The sequence below is a fragment of the Glossina fuscipes genome, unplaced genomic scaffold (assembly GCF_014805625.2).
Source record: "Glossina fuscipes isolate IAEA_lab_2018 unplaced genomic scaffold, Yale_Gfus_2 0, whole genome shotgun sequence".
Lineage (NCBI taxonomy): Eukaryota > Metazoa > Arthropoda > Insecta > Diptera > Glossinidae > Glossina > Glossina fuscipes.
The window spans coordinates 38,345,320-38,365,736 of record NW_023998414.1 but is presented as its reverse complement, the minus strand read 5'-3'; the positions used below and the strand labels follow the sequence as shown (position 1 = coordinate 38,365,736).

General features: G+C 31.4%; 1 protein-coding gene and 1 long non-coding RNA gene across 5 annotated transcripts in view; both read right to left on the bottom strand.

The window, feature by feature from the left end:
- The window catches only part of LOC119644694 (cAMP-specific 3',5'-cyclic phosphodiesterase), a 390,657-nt gene extending 381,804 nt beyond the window's left edge, over nucleotides 1-8,853 (bottom strand). For all 4 annotated transcript variants that reach the window (XM_038044384.1, XM_038044386.1, XM_038044387.1 and 1 more), the window contains exon 1: nucleotides 8,698-8,853. The gene's annotated coding sequence lies outside the window, so the exon portion shown is untranslated. The remainder of the gene's footprint in view (nucleotides 1-8,697) is intronic.
- Nucleotides 8,854-10,117: 1,264 nt separating this feature from the next.
- LOC119644696 lies at nucleotides 10,118-19,401 on the bottom strand. Its single transcript, XR_005248559.1, has 2 exons — nucleotides 19,220-19,401; nucleotides 10,118-10,172 (listed from the first exon to the last, which is right to left on the bottom strand). It is a non-coding gene; the product is annotated as an uncharacterized LOC119644696 (long non-coding RNA).
- Nucleotides 19,402-20,417: the final 1,016 nt, after the last annotated feature.

Sequence of the window (20,417 nt, the reverse complement as noted above, 5' to 3'; positions counted from 1 at the left end):
AGGCTGTTTGCCTATTTATTCGCCAATCTATCTGTCTTTTTGCCTATCATCATGTCCGTCTGCCTGACTGACTGCTTATCTATCACCCTGTCTATCCGTCACCTGTTGTTACAGCGCTCGCGGTCGCCAAAAAGTGAGATCGAAAATTGAAGCCTAGCATAGATATCCTTAATTTTGCCTAATTTGTCCGATTACCACGACCTCTGTAGGCGTTAAATTATAACCTACAATCGATAGTAGTTGTTGATCAAATCATGAAGCGTTTAAAACTTCACGACATTATATGCTTACAAGCCTAACCGTCTCGATAAAAATCGTACGACTTGGTTAACATACATTTCCCCGGCGCATCGACAAGATCAACGTAATATAAGATCTAATTGGCCAACTGCCATGCCCACGACTTTGTGCATTAGTGTTGACTTACAGCTATCGAAGGCCCCATCCAGTCTTTGTTTCATGATTTTTATATATATATATATATATATCTATAGATATATATATATAGATATATATATATATATGTATATATATGTGTATATATTTTATTTAATTTATCTTTCAGGAGCTTTTAAGGAAACTTCGCCATAATATATGATAAAATATTCAATTTTTTTTATTCTTTTGTTTTGCGCTTGAGAAGACGTGCGATTTTATAAATATTTACATCATGTCAAACTAACATTTTGTTATTGTTGCTCTTTCTTTGTATCGCTGTTGTTATTTTTATGATTCTCTTCTTTACAATTTTTCACTTTCATTGAGTTGGCAACCGTTAGTGTTAAGTCTTTCATACACTTTCTTGCTCGTCCTGAACTACTTGTCGTTTACTCAGCTGGCACATGCTCTTGTTCAATTAAAAGTAATGTCAGCGATGCAGTGGCGGTGGCGTTTGTTATTATTCCTTGTTGTTTTCCTTATTGGCGTTAACTTGATTTGAAAGGATTAAAAATTTGTTTCTAGATGTTCTTGAAAATATACATATTTATATATATATATATATATATATATATATATATATATATATATATGTACATATATATGCAAATGTGTTAAGCTTGTAAGAGCTTGTAAATGTAAGTGTAAAAGCGATAGCGTGGGAGGGAGAATGAGATGTGTGTGTGTGTGTGTGTGTGTGTGTGTGTGTGTGTGTGTGTGTGTATGTACACATCAGAATATATAGTAAATGCTAATGCACATACAGAGGATCTAGCAGCCATTGACAGTTAAGCAACAAGTGACTTAGTAAACAATCAAAATGCAAATTCCATTATTGCCATCGTAATTGCAAGGTATTCCAAGGAAGCGAATGTGTCATTCATATTCAAAGGGCGACCATATGTTTAACTTATGTGTTGCTTTCAGCCTTTTAAAGTCGCATATATAACGTCACAAACTGATTTTAATTATAAAATCAATTTTTTTTGTTTTTTTTTTTTGCTTTATTTCTTTTTGAGAACCGACAATTTGATTGACTTACATATCCGTATCCGGATGGAATCAAACAATGAATATTTATTGTCTTTGATACTAAATTCTAAATATATTTGTTCACATTATATGAATATTGCGTTTAAGTTTGTGGAGCATGTGTGACATAAGCAACCCATCGATCATAGATTATAATTGTGAACAGGAACAGTGACTATGTCAACGTAGACGTCTGTCGTTTAAAATCGCTATTGCAAGCTTGAAATCTTTGCTTATTATATGAATTTCATTAATCATAAATGCTAAAAATATATATGTAATCGGCGGATATTATTTTCTTCGTTTCATCTCAAGTATTATTCAACACTTAACATATCCTGTAGATGTCACGTTATACACTACACTATACCTTCGGAGCAAAAGACAATTGATAACTTTTGCTATAACAGCTCGCGAGTACATATTAATAAGACTCTCAAGGCATATATATATATATATATATATATATATATAAGATAAAAAAAAAGAAAAAAAAACCACAAAAAATTTTAATTAAATGTTATATGATAGTGAAATAAAAACAAGGTTAATTGTATTCACTCACATACGAACTCACCTGAAACATGAACTCTTTGCAAAATATTTCATATGTAAGAAATGACAAAATGATAAAGAAAGAAAGGTAAGAACATAAATACTTGTAAGTAAATACGTGAAATAATTATATTGCATTTGTAACGCTTATGAAGAAAAAGCGCAAAAGTAATTCACATAGCTTGGGCCAACCGCAATTCGTTGAAAATGCAGTACAAAATTCATGGACCACAAGACCGCAACAAGGATCGCTTATGCGTCGTTAGAGCATTTGTCGGATACTCGAACCAGTAAAGACCATAGGGTAGATGAAGAGAGTTAAATAAATTTTTGTTTTGTTTTGAAGTTCGTAAAGCAAACATTTCCACATTCACATATGACTAACACTGGCACGCGTTACAATGCGATTTTTTAAAAGCTTCTGAATCCACAAACGGTTACGAATTTTTTGTGATAACTCATGGCTAAATGGTTTAAGTGAACATCATCAATTTAGATTGAGATTTTGATTTTTTCAAACACAAAACAAAACAAAACAAAACAAAAGGTATTATAACAAACGTATTCATACATATATACGGCGTCATAGATACATAAGCCTTCGCAGACGTTATTCAAAAGTATGACCGCACTTTCTACACAAATGGAAAGTTAACTTCAACAGCTATTCAAACTCATGCTAAATTTAATCATCGATTAATAGATTTTGTTTTTTAACTTTTTTATTTTAACTTTTTTATTATATTTTTTTTTTTTTTGCAACAAAAGCGAAAGCGAAAAGCTACGACAACGACATGGAAGCAAATAACAATCTGTGGACTATCGCACCAGGCACCCAAACCTGGATCTTACGATTATATAGCGGACGCTTCAGTCGTTAGACCGCACGATACCCATTTAAATTTAAACTAATTTTTTTTCAATTATTAAAGTGAACAAGAAGAAGAAGAAGAAGAAGCAGAAGAAGAGACACTTTGACGCTGCGAAAAAAAGAGTATATTCTCTACAATTAAGAATTTTTATAATTTTTAATAATTCTATTCCCAACTTATCGGAAATCGGAATCGAAGTCATAGACTTTGTTGTGAATCATTTTCTTTTTTTTATATCCATCGCCAAAGGATTAGAGATATATTTAGTTGTGTCAAAACGTTTGCAACGCACAAAGGGAAGCTTCGAAGATCCCACATAGGTATATGCATTCTTGATCAGCAATAAATTCTGATTCGATTTAAGCATGTCCATCGGTCCGTTTGTGTAATGTTTGTTGCAAACATACTGCTGGCCGCAAAGACGAAACAGTCGACTTCAAATTTGGCATGAAACATTTGCAAGTTCTGATTGGATCAAATCGGTCGAAAGACCATTAAAGCCCATTAAACCCCCTACCCATAAATTATATAAAAACTTAGACAGTTTCAAATTTGGAATGCCACTAAACATGTCCGCCTGCGCAATTGTGCAGTGTAGTGTAGTGTAGTGTAGTGTAGTGTATGTGGTAGACATTCTCCCGTTAGCGAAAATACAGATATCGGTTACAAATTTACAAAAGAATTTGAAAATGACGGAAACTTTTCAAAGAACGCGTTCACAAAACGCCCACATGCCTCTACAGCAAAAACTTTTAGCTTGAAAGTAGAAGAAATCAGCCTCGCCTACTTCATATAATGGAGCATGAAAATTTAATTCTTTTACTTTTTTGTCTTCTTTTAAATGAAGATGATGGGTATAAAAGATTCGATCATGAATTCGAATATGATTCTTTTACTTGTTTTTATCTTCTTATGTTTCGCAATGTAGCCAAACTTTTCCCTGACAGTGGAATCGTGATTTCAAAATCAATGCACAATGGAAAATGCGGCTACTGATTGTCTTTTCCCAAAGACAAATAGTATTTTTTCTCATTTTTATTTACATATTTATTCACTTATTTATTGCACACAAGAAAATTCAACTCTACATCCACGACGTTACCCGTGTATAAATGTACAATTTTATCGTAAGATTAAACCAATAAATACTACAGCAATTTGAACATATCGACAATAAAAAAAAAGTGAAAAAACAAAATGTATATGATATTTAATTAAATAGATATAATGATCTTAGAAGTAAATAGCAATCTCAATCAATAATTTACCTAAATCAGTGAAATGCATTAAGAAAATTTTCTTTGCTTCTGTATGGCCTACACGTTCAAGAACCGATCCCTCAATTAAGCAGAACAATGCAAATAACAGCAACAAGCAAGAAAATTGTATTCGGCGGTAGCCGAATCTCGCAATACCCTTTACTATGCTTTTTACATTCCACTCTCCAAGTTCTTTTATACTCTTTGATACTCAAAGAAGAAAGCAGTTGTTGAATGCTGCCCACTATTCTTCACGCTTATCTGAATTATAATATAAATAAATGAATATCTTGGGCGTAATGAGCAAGGAAACAATTTTTTGTTCCTTTTGAAAAAGATAGCGGCCGTGTCTTTCGATCGATTTGACCCATTATCACTACCAACTTGTATGCAAGAATTTCCAATAATTCTGCGAAGCTTGAAGTTGAGATAGTTTCATTTTTGCGACCAGGAGAATCTCTGCAGCATGCACTAGACAGGCGGACAAATTGATTTGCTTAAATCGGATCAAATTTTGATACTGATTATCCATATCTTGTGTGGTCTCAAGAGTTTTCTTCTAACATACTTCTTGTAATAAATTCCGGTATAATAAATTTCTCAGTTAACTGGTTAAAATTAAACAAAGCTTTAGTTAAATTTTAGAGATATATATCCATCGCCAACTTATGCAATCACATGATATAATTTCGAAAAGAGACAAAGTTCGGTTTTTCAGCAAGTGCACAACCTTCAAAATTAGAGACCACCTTGATGGATTATCGTCGCTTTGACCGCTGCAACAGCATAGTACTCTTACGAATATCCTTCAAGATCGTTCAGCCCAAATAATTTTTACCCAAAAATATATACATGTTGCTTACAAACTGGGGATTTGGGGATTTTAAATTCTTAGGCACATCATCAGATACCAATAGTAGGGTATTAATTTAGCATTCCACTTTCATCAAAGACCACATAAGACAAATATATTTTAGATCATCTTGAAATGCTGAGCAGATTTAAGCTTATCCGTACATTGCTTCGCCGATTTCTTTTTTTGTTTTAGCAACTCGGCAAAAACAGAAACGTTAATAGAAACAACATAGCCCGTCATTAAATAGCCTACGCTTACATTTGCTTAATATAGTCATTCATATAATGACTACAAGGTGTTATATAGAAAGTGGTTTGATTCGAATCATTCTTAATAGCGGTTGCCCTTGGACCAGAGAGAGACTAACTCAGATCGACTCAGGAATCGATTCTTAATCGACGCCTTTGACAGAAGTTAATTACCATACACGAAGAAAATCACGTAAATATTGTAAAAACACTTTTCTGACATTTTCCCAGTATCACGCTTTCGCCAACTAAGACTTCCGCTTTAAAGCCAAAAAAAAAAAAAAAAAAAAAAAAAAAAAAATGTTTCCTTAGATTTATGATCTATGGAAAGTAAAGACTCGTGTACCAAAATTCTATATTTTCCTTACGTATAAGAGAGCAGTCATACTCACATTATATATATAAAATAAAATTAGAAACAATTTAGTTTAATCGTAAAATCAGAGGATTCATGTTAGTTGGAAACAGTGTGTGTGGGTCGGTTATCTTCTAACCAACCAATGATGAATTAATAAATATCATCTCAATTATTTGAAAAAGAAAAAAATCCTTTTTAAATACAAAGTTAATATTAATGTAAAGTGAAAAACAAAAAGAGAAACACCCCAAGCCATCGTATAAGACCGCTTCTCTTACATAATGCTCTCTCATCTATATAAACTGAAATATATCAGCTGTAAAATCATGAGAGCATTTTTCCTCTTTTTTTTTTTCTTTTTGTTTTTTTTTTTTTTTGCAAGAGTTTACTTCGAGAGATGAGAGCATTTAACATACACTTTGCCAGCCATCGACAAGCGCATGTAAATGTTATGCTTTATAATCTTGAACTGAGTAAGTGTTTTAAAGAGAAATCATAAATTTTCTGCTTTCTGCCTTATTGTTTATTGCATTGTGTAACGGCAACAAAAACAACTGTAATAATTGCATCCCCTTATTTTCCATTAATTTACTCTTAATATTGTACCTGTAGTTGTAAAGTTTGCCTTATGCCTTACTTGCATGGTTGCTAGAAATAGATAGTTTTTCTACTCATATCATTATTATCGACACTCAAAAAAAATAAATAGACAAAGAAAAACTTCTTAAGAGAATGATTCTAACGAACTTTGAAATATATCCATTCATGTTATATCTGAATATGATAAAAATTCGAAAGCCTAACTATTCTGAATTTATTTCATGTGCCCTACATACTTACAATATTACATGATGCGTTAAGCTAGCAATTGCTTTCGCCAATAATAGGAACCAATTTTACGTTTTTTCATAATAAAAACGAAAAAAAGTAGAAAATTTACTGATTGTATATATACTTAAGTCTTGGCCTATGTATGTAGATAATAAAATTTTTTTTTTATTTTAATATAACTTATATAAGAAATTATGCTTTAATAAAAGCGAAGAATTGTTTTGAGTGTATTTCAGGTGTTTAATGAGGTGAAAAGTCATTGACTCTAAGAGGTTTACCAGCTTTTTTTAGTTTAAAGAGTATAACAAATGCAAAAACCTCTTAATATATTTCTATTAGTAAATTAAAACAATAGAAACTTTAGCAAAGAAAGTTTAATTTAATTATTTTCGAATGAAAAATATAGGTATCATGTATTATAAATATATATATATATATATATATATATGTGTGTGTGTGTATTAGATTTTAATCTAGAAACTATAAACTTTATTGCAGTCTTTATAGAATTTTTTAAAGTTTTCGCAAAAAAATAAAAAAAATAAAAAACATTTGAAAACAAACTATAGTGGATCACGGCAAGTGATTGGCAAAGTGAACATTTCAAGATTGCACACAATAAAACAAGTTCGGAGAGGCGAGAGACAAACAAGCTCAGATCGATTCACAAAGAGATTCTTATCTATCTCAAGTCCTGTCACTTGCACTGCTTGTGATTCAAATATTCTTAAATATTTCAATGGTATATATATTAAACAAATTACAAAACACACTATCCAAAGGGAACTAATCTTTGCATTTAATTTCCCGATGGTCCCTATATATATTTGTAAGAGTTTTAGATAGATATCTGTTGTAGATTAGGCAATTTTGGATCTATATCCTGCTACATTTGGATTGAACTATGTTCCAAATTTCAATTTTTGGCGAAAATAAAACTTCTAATAACTAAATTCACGCAGACGGACATAGGTAAATCCTAATATCTATTTCCTTATAGCATCAAAAATTATTCTTTGTGAATTTCTATTAAAATTTTTTAAATTCTCGTCGATAAATAACATCACCGCAGGGACTATACGTGATAAAAAATCATATATGAAACCGGGATTTTGTAAATACCGAAGAAAAGTTCGTCGACATATCGGTCCTGTATCGTATACCAAAAAGTATTTTGCGCGATTTGATAGCACAAATTCGGCCAGCGATCATATTTATATATAGTGCTTTAATCATTTTTTTTTTTTTTTTGTAATTTTGGCTGATCACTAGAAAACATTCAGAATGTAGCTTTGAATGTAACTAAGCGCCCCACATTTTGTGAATCTATTATTTTGTGGAAAGCCGAATATTACCAATGACGAACTGTTGAGATAACTAAAAAAAAAAAAATAATTATGGTATAATGTTTTCTTCTTTTCACGATCAAGATTTTAGGTCATAGTAAACATACAGATAGACAGATGCAACTAAACAATATAGACGTATATATGTATATATATTTCGATGTATTGCAATCGTTAGATAAATCTTTGTGGTGAGAATAAAAACGCACATGTTACACTATCACGGCAGCTAAGTGTAAGAGAAACTCAAATCTGGCAATGCTACTTTGAATTTGTATGTTTGAGAAGCGTACTTAGGAAAAATAGAGACGAGAGATGAAAAAAAAAAAAAAACCCCAACACCTTTAAGGCAAACGCTGATGAGATAAGAAAAGAATTATACAATAACCATAACCACGAAAACAATAATTTTGCGCATTTCAAAGCAGAGATAATACAACAAACAAAACAAGCTCACCTATACAAAGAGACAACGGAATTGTCATTTACTTAATCGACACCCATGAAACACTATATTCCAGTGATTTACATAAACTAAAAGTAGCTTTGATTTGATTTCATATTTAAAAAAAAAAAAAAACAAAAAAAAAAATTCATCGGAAACATGGTTTTCTTAAAAGCAAACACGACTAAGCACCAACTAACTTGGAGATGAAATCAAAGCCTTTAATGCAAATATATCCTACAGATATGCATAAATAAAAAAATAAAAAAAAAATAAAAAAAACATTATAATCCAAAATCCATAACAGCACAACTCGGGACATTTAATTTCTGTGCTGTTCGGACTTTTGTTTGCAAAATTAAATAAATAATGAATCATAAGTAATTGTGTTATGTTCGTAATTACAACAAAAAACAAAAAAAAAAGTCTAAGAGACGTACAAAAAATATTGACTTACCTGTATTATAAAAGATGTTGCGCGATGATGAAGCCCAGAAAGCTATCCTTGTGTTAGTGTAATTTCATGTTTTCAGCAAAACATCGATATTGACTTTTTTTAACTCGTCGTTTTTATTTTTTATTAAAATTACATAAATTCTTTTTTAATTAGGGTAAAACACTTTTGGAGTAATATTTTTTTTTTTTTTTAATTTATTAATGTTTTGTTTTTTATTTTTTTTTTTGCTATCTCTCAAAATTAAAATTAATTTTTCTTTTCATTTTATCTTAAGATTAATTTTTCGTATTGTTCGTTTTTCTTCTTTTTTTTTTTTTTTTTTTTTTTTTTGTTAATTTCCTGACTTAAGTGAAACTATGCATTGTTAGACAATAAATAGTAGTGAACTGGTCGCCCGTTGTGGTTTCTTCGTACCTGTAAACTATTTCCTTTCATTCTTTTCTCACGTTTCTTATTCACTACAAAAACATATCATATATATATTTAACTGTTTTCTTTCTTTTTTTTTGTTGTTCTTTTTTTTTTTTGTTTGTTTTTTGTTTTTTTTTTTTCGCACATGTTTCTCGCTCAGAAGTAAATTATGCAGACTGTTAAATTACAAAAATGAGAAAATAGTACATCTCTCTTCGCGTCATGTTATGCAATTAAGCTTTTAAAGACGAATTAGTAAACACTAAGGCACTCTTTTTTCTTCTTTTTCTTTAGCATATGTTGTCCCCTTACTTCTCTTTTCTCCCACTCTAACTCTCTGTCTCTCTCTCACTTTTCCTCTCTCCTTCTCTTTCTCTCTCTCTCTCTCTCTCTCTCTCTCTCTCTCTCTCTCTTTCTCTCTATCGCTCTTTCCTTTTGCTTTCAACCAAATTTTTAATAATAATTCCTTGAATTTTTTTTTATGAAAAGAAAAAAAAAAAAAACTTTTAATAACAATCATAAGAAATTATCTTACTTATATTTACAATTATAACCCTATTATTTTTACTTTCTCTCTCTCTCTCTCTCTCTCTCTCTCTCTCTCTCTCTACACTGTCTCTCTTCCAACTCTTGCTTATCCTATCATAAAAAAATATCGCATTTCTATCACATGAGTGCTTTCAATATTATTTCATTTCTCTCACTCAAAAGACCTTAAGTTAAATTCATTTTACTCACCTTAAATTTTTTTCCGTATTTTTTTCACTCCTCACATTTATTAAACACAATTGCAATGTATTTATTAACTGTGAGTATTTGTTTATAATTGTATTTTGAAATTTATTTATTTTTTATTTTTTTTGCTTTTATATCTTGTTTGACTCATTCTTCGCTAAAATGCATGTTCATGAATTTCTCCATCAAACCGGAAATGAAAAACTTTTCGCTTACAATATATATTTAAATTAAAATTTTTTCTATTACATTTTATTGCATTTCTTTTGAGTTGTTTTTTTTTTTTTTTTTTTTTTTTTGTACGTTCACTATATACTTAACGTCGAGACCTGAAAATACAATGAAAAATGGAAAATGTTACAAGAAAATTGCATCAGCTTATGTAAATTCGATGTAATAAAACAATAACAATAAATATCGTTTAGAAAGTTTGAACGTACACACATACACGCACTAAATACAATTCACTTCAAATATTTTAAAAAGAGGAAACTCATTACGATACGAGAGGATATTATTTTTTGTATTAGGTTCCTTGCTTAAAACGAAAAACATTTATTGCAAAAGCGTTACAAGAATTAAATTAAATTTCATATAAATCTTATTACGAAGCAGAAGTAAGAAAATTTACAATCTTAATGGACCCATAAATATATATGATCATTTAGACAAATGAATTTCTTACTATCTCAAGATTTCGATTCGTATCGTTAATACGGAACCGGAAAATACATTTTAACTTAAAATCTATATAAATAAATTTATATAAGTACATATATGTTGTCTTTGCGTGCATGCATAAATACATGCATGCATTCATGTATGTATGCATGTATTTACGTATTCATGTATGTACATTATATATATGGTAGGTGTGTAACTGAAATTGCTTAGATTTTTTTAAATTAAAATTCAACTTTATTTAAAATATTATTCTTATAAAGCTTTATAACGACACATATTCGCACATTCTTCAAAACTCCTCTGTGAACCGCTGACCTAGTAAGTGTGACTGCATTGATCCGAATAAGTGGTAATCGGAAAGCTCGTGATCTACGAGAGTGTGCGGTATGCGCTAAAATTTCTTAATCTAAGTTGAAAATTGTTTCCCGGATTGTTTTTGCGGGCGAACGATAAACATATGCGAATGTCATCGTTTTCACGACTACAATTTTTTGCCCGAAATCTCGCAAACCACTTTCTAACTGTTTCCTCCTAACTTGTCGCGTTTTCATTGCAAGCCAACTTAATCATTATCGTAGCTTTCTAAATGAATTCAGTTAAAGACACAAAAAAAGTGCAATGCCATGAATGACATCAATATCTAAGCTGATCGTATCTAAAATTTTATCATCATGGGCGTGATGGGCGTTTTATGAGGCAACCAATTGAACGAATTTATTTGCACATCTAATATATTTGTTATTGTTTTTACAACAAACCTATTTCGTGACTACCGAAAACCGGACATATTTTTTGATTCTTCTTTCATGACCGAAAATATGATTTACATTTGAAATTAGTATTAAATGGAAGAATTTTTATTCACGAAATGATTTTATACTCTAAAGGTATAGGTAAGGACTAGCTTTTATTACACCTAAGCTTGTCTGTCTGTCTATCCGTCTTGTTTTCTTGTATTCATCTTATAGCGTGCAATTTTTGAAATATTTTGATGAAATTTGATAGACCGGCACGTTTTGATCTAAAAACGTATGCTATTGAAAACGGTTTTCATTGGATCACATCTTTTCCCACTCCTCACTATAACGCCTTATTTTGATAAGTCGTTTTATTGCAAAATATCTTGCAGCATTTGGTAATAATATTTCGGCATTCGAAAATGATGTGAAAACTTTGGATCTGATGAGGCCATTTTTTCGAACCCCTTATCATATAACCATTTCTATGGAAACTGAATCATTATATTGTGAAATGACTTAATTTTCATTGCTTCTTAATGAAAACTCGTTTCGAACATAAATTTGACATAAAACCTAATCTTACCGAATTTCGATTACGTAGGTATATTTTTTGAACCACAACCCATGCTCCAAGTGTTTTAATGAAAAATAAGGCATAATATGCTGAAAAATTTTAATTTTTAACATTTTACAAAGAGAACTTTTCCTTCCTAAATCAACCATTAGGAATGTGAATCACACGCACCACGTATAGAGGCTCCAGCGAAAACAAATCCTTCTATGGCAACCAAATAATCAAATCTTTGAGAAATCAAATTAAATTTGCTAAATTGAGACCAATGTGAGGGCTTCTGTCAAAATTATGCATAAAAATGATATCTAATTTTTGATATATTATTTCTTAAGCGAATTGATCTAGGATATCTAATAGTCGGCCTTGCCCGACTATAGCATTTTTACTTGTTTTATTTACACACTTTCGTTGATATCGCTTTCGCTTTACTTAGATTGCTTTGATTTGAGTTTTATCCTTCTCTGAAGTTCTATCCTATCCTAATTGCAATTTTTAAGAATAACAGGCTTCGGCTCAATTTAATTAAAAACTTGTGTCTTTTCTTCCTGCAAGTATATGCTTTCAGAAAATGTAAAATTATAGCCAAATCATTTTTTTATTAGTTGCTTAGCAATCATATATTTAGTAATAACAGCAAACCGAATACGTGATAACAGGTGTTTCAAAAAGCCGTCGATGATATTTTTAATTGGCGGAAGGTAGTAATATATTGGGAAATAAGCGATTTTTTTAGAAAATTTTGTCTTATCTTTAAGACAGAATTTTTTTTGACCGAATTCCTTTGTGCTACCGAAGGACTTATAATTGATTCAACCTTTATTTTGCTGATCAATTCTTTTCGTATCCTTGCCTGATATCTGTTCATTTTTATACATTACATCACTTGTGGCACAGGATACATGCGCAGACGTATGTAGCACGGAGAAGAGCTTAAAGTAGACCGACTTACCAATCGATTCAGAACCATAATCTGCATTGATCTAAGCCTGTCTGTCCGTCTTTCTGTTTGATGTCCGTCCATGTAACTATTCTAAACTCATATGAAAACTTTGGACTGGCTGGGGGAAACTTTTGAACCCCATCTCATATAACGAAAACTGAAAGGTATAACTATCGATGCTTCATAATGAAAATTATATCATAATAGTTATTTAACATATGCAAAATTAACTGTACCAAATTTGGACCATCACGGCCTATTTTTAGAGTCCTAATCTAATAAGGATTTTGAAGAAAATCGATTATTTGGAGACCAGAAAAGTCGAAATTTTAATATATAGTGATGCAAATGGACCAATAATAGTAATTTGGACCTTCTACACCTATTTTTGTATACTGCAATTATGTGCAGTATTTACGTGTATGCATCTATTGGCCGTTTCATCTGCACTTCTTCTTGGAATGCTTGCAAAGGTGAAACTTAAAACGCTGAAAACCTCAACTCGATCTTTATGCTTAGTTTATCGTTCCATGTAAAGCTTGAATATGAGTGTGTAACACACACCAACCGCCCAAGGAACAGTCAATGGACTATAGTCTACATGCGTGCACTATAGCGATTGATATGAAACTTAATATAAAAATTTTTGTTAAGATAAAGATCATCTTCTTCAAACATAGCTCAGGTTATATTCGATTCCCTTTAATTTTGTTAATATCACTCACTAACTTGTATGCGTCATATATGTTTGTAAGGTAGAGAGCGAGAATTGATTCATTTTTCAATATGACAATCATTCACGGGATGTCCTCTACATGTGTAACATGATGACGGTCAAAAGGAAGTGAGGAAAGAGAAGCAGGGAGGGATGTAGAGCCGCACGCTAGTGATTGTATGCTTAACCAATAAGTGTTACACTCTCACCCACTAAGCACTCACTGTAACTGCGGCCAACGTAAACTGCACCGGATCTTACGTATCGTATATCAAATACACCGTAAACTTAGGCCACCGTATTCACCGGACTTTCAAGATTTCCAAGATTGAAGAGGCACATAAGAGGACAATGCTTTGCCACAATTAAAGCGATCGCTGGAAGAGCTCAAGGCCAACGCATAGCAGAAGTATTTCGAGACTTGGAAAAGGTGGTAGCACAAGTGGCATATTACATCTAAGGAGGATTACTTCGAAGGTGACAAAGTAGGTATCGATGAGTAAAAAAATATTTTTCCAGAAGAATAATTTAGATCACATTTCCGTATCAGGTTTTAGATGATTGAGACAATTTGAAAGTATTTTGACATTATTCCGGATTATTCCGGTTATTTTCTTGACACGGAAGGGCGAAAACTTGATCCTCTTCAAAGAAACAACTGTTGAAACTCAACTAAAAGCTTTAGGTAGAAACATTTCAAGTTTCGAGAGAATAATTAAAAAAAAAAAAAATCTGAATATTTCGAAACTTTGAAATATTTATGATTTGATTAATGCATTGATTAATACATGATCTGGGAACTTCATCTGCTTGATAGCGAAAAAACTAAACTTACGCTAAATTTATCTTTCTAAGTTTGAATGTTGAGTCATAGCAGTGATATCACTTGGCCGAAAATCGCATAGGTATAGGTTCCGCTAATTAGATCAATTAAAACGATACCTACAATTTATAAGCTATAAGGCCTCCAATACATATTCCTGTGTGTTACACATCTTTGACAAATCTAAGGTAAACCGTATATTAAATGTAAGCGAAATTGGTCACCGTTAACGGTAAATTAAACAAGTTAAAAGTCGCAAGCTTAATTTTAATTGTTTAACATGACGTATACATAACATTAATTATTTGTTACCAAAATAAAACTCATACTAAGAGTTTCTTTCATCAATCAGTTGCTGTTGGAGTGACTATTGAAAACAAAGTTGAAAAGCGAAATGAAATGCTGAGACAATTTAATAATTTTGCTGTTCCGCTGGACTGGCGCAAACTTGAGATCAATCATGACATGTAGAATTTATTCCTTATTGGAAAAATGCATTTCTCTATTACTATAAGCAATTGCGCACTGAAAACTGTAGCGTGTCAATAGCAACTTATTATTTACTACTTTTAAGTTGTACAAGCAAGAGCGGAAGTTTTCTGGAGCTATGGTTGAAAAAAAAAAAAAAAAACAATCCAAACGTAGCAAACATGACTTTCCCTGTTTACAATTCAAAGAAAAGTGCTATTGAATCGTAACGGACGATAAGGGATGGGTACGATGCAATATTCGTAGCGCAAAAAAAAAAAAAAAAATCCAATTCATATAAATAACTTATTTCAAGGTTAAGATCAAATATTTAAAGCGCCCCCTTTTGGAATGATCAGTTCCTCGAACCAAGCAAAGGAAACCATCGCTAAGCGACCTTACGCAACAGCAGCTGCAACTGAAATAGAAAACGTCACGTATGTCACGGGTAAGCTTTCAGCATTACTGCTGGACATTATTCCCTCGGATTAACATTGATTTCAATCAATGATTTATTGTCCGTCCAATCAGATACCTTCAGCGACACCATTAAAAGACCGGTTGCCTTCTCGATATGCAAGTAATATTACGTTCGAAAAATTCGACACTTCCCATCAACTAGCGATATAACTTAGATTAGGAATAAAATGTCTTTCTGTCATTCCCTTGTAATACAAATTTTTTTAAATTTTATTTTTTTCAAACATATTTGCCCACTTGACTCATCCATAAACTCGTCTATCATTGTTAAGAAAGAGAGAGAGAGAGAGAGAGAGAGAGAGAGAGAGAGAGAGAGAGAGAGCAAAAAAATCTCGAAAATATTGTGAAAATTTAACAAGTCTTTTATATTTATTTATTCGTTATACTCTGTGTCCATTAGGAACAAATTATTCGAATTTTTAAACATAACAAAGAAAATAATAAGAAAGGAATGCTCACATCTTCGGGTGAAAAAATAAAAAGTGAGAAAATAGAAAGACTCGAAAACGCTTTAGAATAAATAAAATGCCATCTAAAGAGCCCTTCAAACGTCACGTACTTGAAGAATGTTTTCATTCGTTACTTTAAAAAAAGACTTTATAGAGATTATTTAAGAATTTTAAAGGTTAGGCGAAAAATTAAACCTAAAAGCAAATTTATTGTTAGGCGATGTGCTGCACAAAATTTATAATTTTCAATTAATTTTCAATAAAACAAATAAAAACACTATAATAATCATCACCCTAATCACCACCTTGCATTATCTTATCGTTGTTCAGATAATAGTTTTTCGAAATAAACCTTTATTTGGGATGGCCGCTTAGAACCAGACGCCAGTGTATCAAATTTCATCGAAATATCTTAAAAATTGCGAGCTGTAGAAGAAGTAAGACGGACGGACAGACGGACGGACGGACGGACGGACGATTGGGTGGACAGACAGACAAACTTTAATGGATTTAGAAAGTGATTCTGAATCTTTCGTTACCAAGTCTTTCCGTCTGTTTCATACATTCGCATACACTTAACACACACTTGCACCATAAGTAGCTTTGGATATAAAATCTCATTCAATAAGGAGGTCCAAATTGCACGAATACCCTTCTCAAGGTAATGTTGAGACGAAAAGATGTTTAATAAAATGCTATAACTACTATCAGCCATCGTTTGTGAATGAATACAAGTACATGCACAACCACAGATTTATCTAACGCGATGCATACTATATCGTTTCGCTTATTGATTGATTATCAGTTCCTTTCTTTCTGGTTTTTCTTTCCTTTTTAATGATAACTGCAAACGAGCTCTTAGGCCCATCAACAGATACCACAATTCCTCTATTTACCCTACTTAAGAATATTCAATGCGTATTCTCTAAGCGTAGAATACTTTTTAACACCACTCTTATGTCTTGGTCAGGGATACAGTTGATGATGACAGACTGTTCTACATCGAAAATTTAATTACTCCTCGTCATGTTTATTATTAGCAATGCAAGGGATAAAAAATTGAGATCCAATCGTATATCGGTCCATAAGGATATAAAAATTTAGTCGACATAAAATGCTAACAAGAGATGTAATAATATTTTCTTTATAACTTTTGTGACACTTTTATACCATTTTATGCTCTATAGCTATGCTCTCCAGCTACTATAGTCAACATACTAAGTTGAGTGGAATATTCTATCGTATTTTACTATTTGTAGGTATGATTACTTGTCAGATTAAGGCAAAGCAGTAGAATACGTCATGTGAGGTCTGATTACTTAGCGTACCTTTTATGGGATCAATTAGTTGTAAAGTTGCGAAGTCGAGATCTGGTGTAGCGGATAAAGTCCATTGCATTTGGTCTAAATGCCAGAAAGAAAGCAAGACATCGGTTGCTTGTAAAAGCTTATCCGAGACGTTAAGAAAAGAGCGTGAACGAGAAAGATTCTAAACTTGCCAAAGATAGTAGGCCAAGCTTCGTTCCAGAGATTTCAGTGTCTGAACACTGAACCTTTTACTTAAAGCAACTGAAAGTAAAGAGAGAATTTTCCAACCACCCCAATATATTTATATAAATTATACTCATTCAGCATTATTCCGTAACATTTTAAATACATCTTTTCCAATTTACGAGGTAAGTAAGAAAATTTTATTCGCCAGACAGAGAATTTTTGATATGCCCTATCTCCAAGCAGAACCTAGAACGAGTCATACGAATATTCTATTAAGTGTGAAGGAAAGTTTAGTATTAAATTTCAAATCATTAGCTCTTATAGACCACAAGTATTAACTGAGTTTGCTTATTGTGAAGCACATTTGCAGGAGAACTAGCCCTTCTCTCCTATTCAAGATGTACATGAACTTTATTAAGATTTGCATAGATACGTGCTCGCAATTACAAATCTCTGTTCTCGCCCACTGAGGACGTGGTGTAGACTTGACTTGACTGTAATCATCTTCAAGGATGTATAGTAGATATGAACTAAACATTAGCTCTCTACATCAATTTTTACTTCCATTTAAAAACTAAAAGGTTTGTCCAGAATTGATTGACGAATCTGTGGCCACCAGGCCATGTCTTTTTTACTCTTTCTATTTGAATTTTCGTTCGAACAACAACGAACGGCAAACAGACAGACGAACGGACAAATTCGCCGATCAAGAATAATATATATGCTTTATCGTATCTCTGAGGCACATCTTTACACATTACAAACAGAATAACAAACAAACCTAATGGGTCTTTTTTTTTTTGGTCAATTTTTTCAACAAGTAGAAAAGTGTCTTCACCTTAACATGTACCTTCGATAGCTACCACCCATTATGAATTCCAAACAACATCTCCTAGTTGATCTGTTGGCTTCAACTATCAGACCGACAGACATGGTTACTCTGAGTCGAATCTTAAGCTGATCAACAATTCGCCTCTTTTTAGTTCACTAAACCAATGAGTCATGTGTGACAACTTAAACAAAAAACAACAAGAGTTTCTTGGGCAGGAAAAGTATGATTACAAATACATTTAAAGAATTTATTAAGCATAGATTAAAGTATTAGAAAAAAAATATACATATATATATATTTTTAAAAAAGGTTAGAAAACACTAACCACCCTACTATTCTCTGGAGATATCTTTCGCCCAAGCGACTCTATGGAAAACAGCATAACTGGTCAAAGTTTGATTTAAGAAAAAGAAACGAAAAAATCATTTAACCCACATTGTTCGATTTAGTGAAACACGTAGGTTTTTTTGAAAATATTCATCTTCTTATACACGATGAATGTGAAAAAGTGCAATTTTCGACCAAAAAAAAAAAAAAAAAAAAAAAAAGGTTTTTTTTTTAATAAAAAATATTTAAATTAACTTATCGAAAAAATCCTAAGTGATTATTGTTTCGAAGGTGCAGTAAAAGATTCGAATGAAAAAAATGAAAATTGTTTGAGCTATGCTGCTTGCCGACTTCAAAAACTCTATTTCGTGTTTAAAATTTTTTACACGCTTTCTTATCACAGTCAATTTTTTCTATTAGTCTACGATTCCAGAATCACAAAACTGCCCTTCCAACCTCCACTGTTTCCTCTATCTACTTTCTTGTAACAAAAAATTTTTTGAGAATAAGAAAAAGAGATATTCAACATGTTCTTCCTTAGCACGAACCGTCGCAAGCATTCTTGCCATATATCTTAAGAACATTTTTTCGGGCCATATGGACGTGAGAGATCATGCTCTCTTTCAAATCCGTTACCTCCCCATAAACCAAAAATTTTTATCCCATCTTTTAGCTTCCCATCTCAATATAAGTAATCATGAGCATTCCAATAACATATGGCGGACATGGCATTAAGTGGAAGTCTTACGTTGGTTAAAAGTTTAGGTCTTAGCTATTGTCTCCCGTGAATACCTTTGGATACTACAGACGAAAGACAAATTTTATATGAAACTATACGCTATTTTTCTTACCTTTCGCTTAAGATCGCACCGATATGAGCAGTTTCATGTAATAAAAGAAATAGATGGAGCACGTAGTAGTAGTAGTAGTAGTTTGATAGATGAACAGTAAAGCAAACTTCTTTATTTTTGAAGACTTTTATTACACCAAGTACAACACAAAAAAAAAAAAAAAAATAAAAAAAAAAAAAAAAAAAAAATATTTAAATTAAAAAAAATTCGCTTTTTACTTTGGAGATTGCAATATTAATTTTTTTCTCATTTTATTCATATGCATATCTATCTGTACATAAGTTCGCATATATTTTATTATTAAATATCTATCATTATTTTTTTTTATTTTTTTGTTTCTCAATTATTTTATTTATTTTATTTTATATTTTTGCGGTAAAAAGAAGAAATTTTCATTTTATTTAACCTTGTGCTTTTTTAATTTTTTTTTTTTTTTTTTGTTTTCTGATTGTGTTATTAATAATTTATTTAAATGAAAATTCACGGTATATTTTTAATATTTCTTGCGATCATTATCTTGAAGAATTTATGCGTTTTCTTAATGAGCTTAACATTCTTAATATTGATGTAGTTATAAGATTATTATTCTTTCTTCTTCTTCTTCTTATTGTGCTATAATATCAAATCTTATTTAAAAAAAAAAACTAATATGATAAACTCAAGGCAATAATATATGAACATATATATATATATACGTAGATATGTAGCTGTGTACAGTGAAGCATGACCAATCACGATAAAATCCGCTCCATAGATTTCAGTGATTAGAGTAATGAAGAACATTTATATTTAGAGATAACACATTAGTACTTTTTCTTCTTTTTGTTTTTTTTTTTTTATTTTTTTTTTTTTTTTTTAAATTTTAATTATTAAAACTTTTTTTTTATTATTATATTTTTATAAATCAAAAGGTGGTAAAATTTTCAATTAAATGTAGCGGTGGTTTCATTCTTTTATTTTACAAAAACAATTGCAGGCGCAACAGTTACAAGCAAAATAATAATAAGCAAAAGTAAATGCTTGCTTCCCCAACTGTTGTTTTCATACTTGCTACACATAATAATAATAATAAACAATTATATACATATGCACATCAACGTACACGTACACGAAAATTGGCTTCTTCTCGCAAATATTTACAAGCACAGACAGTTATGTGCAGTTAATAACAGAATCGCGCTTATGAAATTGAATCGAC